This window comes from Elephantulus edwardii, unplaced genomic scaffold, assembly GCF_000299155.1.
Source record: "Elephantulus edwardii isolate Elephantulus edwardi_28Jun2011 unplaced genomic scaffold, EleEdw1.0 scaffold00063, whole genome shotgun sequence".
In the NCBI taxonomy this organism is placed as follows: Eukaryota; Metazoa; Chordata; class Mammalia; order Macroscelidea; family Macroscelididae; genus Elephantulus; species Elephantulus edwardii.
Window position 1 is genome coordinate 9,711,640 of NW_006399813.1, and position 4,726 is coordinate 9,716,365.

A 4,726-nucleotide genomic window follows, 5' to 3' on the forward strand; every position below is an offset into this window, starting at 1 on the left:
GCTTTTGTCCACTGCTCTTCAGAGTTAAACTGGGTTTTGATGGAATAGGAGCCACCTCTGCCGCCTGTGTCTTCAATCTTGCCTTTCTCCACATCCATCCTGTAAGGAAGACAAAAACGGGTCTCGCCTTTCTCAACCTCTTCTTTGAACTGCTGCACACAGTCAAGGAAAGCCACCATGGCATGATCAAACTTGTCCCAAAAAAAGCGCAATCCCCCAGAACAGTATAACGGCAGCTCCTTAGATTTGTCAGTCAGAGACTCCAGATATGAATGGTTTCCATAGGGAACAAGTCGATACCTCTGAAATTTCAGACCCATCTTATTGGCTAGAGCATGGAGCAGCAACACCGTCTGGCCCCAGGCAGCATTAATCTCATTCCACTCCACAGGAACACTGGGCAGGCGACCCAATCTGAAGTTATTGATCATGCCAAACTGTCTGCTGTGCCAGATGTGGAAGGTTGCATTAAAGACGTTGGTTTTCTTCAGTTTGTCCAGCTGCATCTGGGCATAACGCATCTGGTTTTCTACACTCTTCAGTTCATCATCTAGCTCCAGCTGTTGTCTCTTAAATTCACTGTATTCCCTCAGGTATTGAGCTTCCTATTGATCCAGTCTCTCTGCCTCAGCCTGGACCTTCTCAAGATTATCTGCCACTATCTTGCGGTTCTTTTCCACATCTTCCAACTCCTGGATGAGTCTTTCCTCCTCCAATGCCAGTTCCTTTAACTCCATCTGTAGCTGTTCACTGTCATCCTCATTCATTTGCTCTAAGAGCTGCAAACAGCACTTGTAGTTCTGACACTCGTTTTCAGTGACGTTGAGCTGGGTGACCAGCTGGTCTAATAGAGTATCTGTGCATTCTTTACACAGTGGGTGATCCACATCAGTCTGGCCTGACATGATGTCAAAAAGATCTCCAGTGACCTTCAGTCTTCGGCTGAGGTTCTCCATGGTGCCGCCATCTGATGCCTCCCCGATCAGAGTGAAGCTGTTGGCACTTTCTGTTGACATCATCCTGGCTGGGGGGATGAATCTGCGAGAGACACCATCCTGGCGAGTTTCAATAAACGGCTCCACTCCTGAGTTAGCTTCTTCCTCCTGGGTCTCTCCTGCTTTCACCTGAGCTGTGGCAAGTAATGGAGCTGTGAGCTCCTAGATGGTGACACGGTCCAGGATCTTGAAACTTGTGTCCAGTTTCAGAGGCTGGCTGCAGCGCTGGCACACGAAGCTTACCTGCATCGTGCTGCTGGACGTCTTAGACCCCTCCATCCCTCGAGGCCTCAGAGCCCGCCACCTCGGTACGGTCTACCGCGTAGGCACCATAACTCCAGGTCTTCCCAGGAATAATGCCTCCAGAATTGCCATCGCCCAGACTTTAGCTACTTCCCAGTAAGCTCTGCTGCACACTTTTAAATTGACGACTCTGTTTAGAAACACATTTTTTTTTCCGGTATATTACTGAATACTTAACAAATGAATGCATTAGTACACTTTGTATGAATGATATTCCTTTTTTTTATTAATTAAAATGTGTAGAACGGCTGTAGTCATTATTTGCGGCAACGCGTTAAATTCAGGAGGGCTACACAAGTGGTGACTATAGGCATGGACCTCACCTGCTGGTCTACAGAAGAATCTTTGCAATGAATGAATTCTTGATTGTATAGAATTCTATCATTCTGTCTCCAGACGCCTTTCTGTCACCAAAGCCATGTTTTCTGACTATCAGTCCTTCTCCATTTTCAAATTTTGCATTCTAGTCACCCAGTATTATTAGGGCATCCTGGTTGTATGTTCGATTTCCATTGCAACGGTTGGTAAAAATCATCTATTTCCTCTTCTTTGGCTCTGGTTGTTGGTGTATAAGTTTGAAAAATAGTGATATTAACAAATAAAAGAATATAAATTTATATTTTTTATAAATTTTTACACTTATATAAGTCTGTTATAAAAATAACAAATTTTTAAAAAGGTGATCCAACAGTATGAAAATTATTAGACAATATAATTAATATCATGTGCAAGCAAGATCCTAGTGAAAATTTTTCAAAAATGACTGGAACAGCACATCAGTAGAGAACTGCTAGATTTGCAGGCTGGGTTTAGAAGAGCCCCTGGCACTAGGAACGTTATAGCCAATGTTAGATGGATCTTAGCTGAAAGCAGAGAACAACAGAGGAATGTCTATCTGTGGTTCATTGTTTATGTAAAGGCTATTGACTGTGTGGATGACAACAAACTGGCTGACTCTGAGGAGAATGGGAATCCTAGAACACATGATTATGCTTATACAAAACCTTTACTAGGACCAGGAGGTAGTCATCAGAACAGAACAAGGAAATACTGCATGGTTCAAAATCAGGAAAGGTGTGTGTCAGGGATGCATCCTGTCTCCATACCTTTTAATCTGTATGCGTAACAAAACATCCAGTAGGCTGGACTCTATGAGGAGAAATGCTGCATGAGAATTGGAGGAAGACTTATCAACAACTTGTGTTAGGTAGAAGACACAACCTTGCTTGCTGAAACTGGGAAGGACGTAAGGCATTTACTGCAGAAGATCAAGGACTGCAGCCTGCAAAATGGATTGACATTCAATATCAAGAAAACAAAGATTCTCACGACTGTGCTAATTGGCAGAATAATGAAAGACAGAGAAAAGATTGAAATTTTTAACAGCGTCAGCTTGCTTGGCTCTACAATCAACACTCTTGTTACCCACAACCAGGAAATCAAAAGACGAATTTCACTGAGAAAAATTTCCTGTCAAGGATCTCTTCAGAGTACTGAAGAGCAATTATTTCAGTCTAGAGATGTGCCTGATCCAGGCTATGGTCTTTACAATTGCTTGCTATACATTAGAGATCTGACAGTGATTAAGGATGGCAGAGGAAGAATCAATGCCTTTGAGTATTGAATATAACAAGGACTGCTAAGAGTGAAAACAAGTCTCTCCAAAAGAGGGTGAAACCAGGCTGCTCCCTTGGAGGCAAGGATTTTGAGGCTCTGACTGACATACTGGACTTGTTGCTGGGAGGGACAAGTCCCTGGAGAGGGACTTACTGCTTGAAAAGGTGTAGGGACAGTGCAGGAGAGGAAGATCCTAGATGAGATAGATTGATGCAGTGCCTGGGGTAATGGGGGTAGGTGTGTCAAAGATAGCAAGGTTACCTCAAGATAGAGCAGGGTTCAGAGCTGTTGTACTTAGGGTCACTGTGAGTTGCAAAGAACTCAACAGCACTTAAAAACAACAATTATCTTGCCAAATTATCAATTAACTGGAGGTTGATGGGTTAATTTCTGTATTTTAGGATCTATTCCATTGATCTATATGTCTGTCTTTGTACAAATACCATACTGTTTTGATTATTATGGCTGTGTAATGCATTTTGAAATCAGGAATTGAGATGCCTACAACTTCATTTTTCTTTATTCAGAAGAGTTTGCCTATTCTGGGTTTCTTCTCAAATGAAACTGGAAATTGCCCTTTGTAACTCCTTGAAAAATGAATTTTTTATCAGTATTGGGATTGTTTTGAACTTGCATTTGGTAAGACTGTCATTTTCACAATGTTCAATTTTCCTATTCATTAACTGGGAATATTTTTCGATTTAGTTATGTCTCTTAATATTTCTTGCAGTCGTGTTCTGTCTAGTTTTCCTTGTATGGGCTTTTTGCACCTCTAGTTAGGTTTATTCCTAAGTATTTCTTCTTGTGGTTGGCTATTATAAATTATATGACTTTTCTTTTTTTAATTTATTATTAAATTCAATGAAAATTTACAGAGATTTTGGATTTCCATTCATTCATTGTTGCACTTTTCTCCCCTCCCAACTCTCCCCATAGTACACTACCCTCTTGGAAAAGTAAAAGAAAAATTCTTTCATTGTTTTACAAACCCTCCCCCAGGTCCACTCCACTATTTTCCATGCTTTCTTTGTTCCTGTAGAGAAAGCCAACAGATTTTTTTTAAATGTTTTGTTTATCTTATATTGGCACAGGACAGAGCAGAGTTTAGGGCTGTTGTACATAGGGTCGCTATGAGTCGCAAGCGACTTGACGTCACATAACAACAACAACAACATCTTATATTCTGCCACTGTTCTAAACTCGTCTGTTATATATAGCCATTTTGTTGTTGTGTCTTTGGCATTTTCTGTATTATTGTATTAATAGGAGCATAACTGAGCAAAATACGTACAAATTTTCAAAAGTGAAAGGGTAGGAAAGGGGAAGAGGAAAAGCCCTGGGATAGCAGTTGTTAGTGGGTGGAGGGGGATGAAGGATTGGGAAATATCCACTAGGAACTTGAGGAGATGGGGTAATAGTTGGCAGGGAGCAATGATAATTGCTGTTATTATGTATCCTTGAGTTAGAACTGAACCATAGCTGACCTTCTGGTGGGTTTTCAGAGATTGTTAATCATGTGGAAGGAGATTGCCCATCCCCCTCCCACAGAGCATCTGACGGTCTCGAACCACATGCCTTCAAAATTGCAGCACAGCTTCTTTCCATTAGGCCAGCAGTATAATTAATTAATTATAATTAATGATACAAAATATGTGTCAATTATTACATTAAATAAAAAGTTCATTAATGAAACACAATGTATATAGATGATTGTATAAAACAAAAAGGCCATGTACAGAACACAATGTGTATGAATGCAACCATAAAAACATTAAAAAATCATTCTCACTCATTCATTCACTAACTCATTG

At 40.8% G+C, this 4,726-nt stretch overlaps 1 pseudogene; it reads right to left on the bottom strand.

The window, feature by feature from the left end:
* Nucleotides 1-72: 72 nt before the first annotated feature.
* Nucleotides 73-1,274, bottom strand: LOC102846511 (annotated as a pseudogene).
* Nucleotides 1,275-4,726: the final 3,452 nt, after the last annotated feature.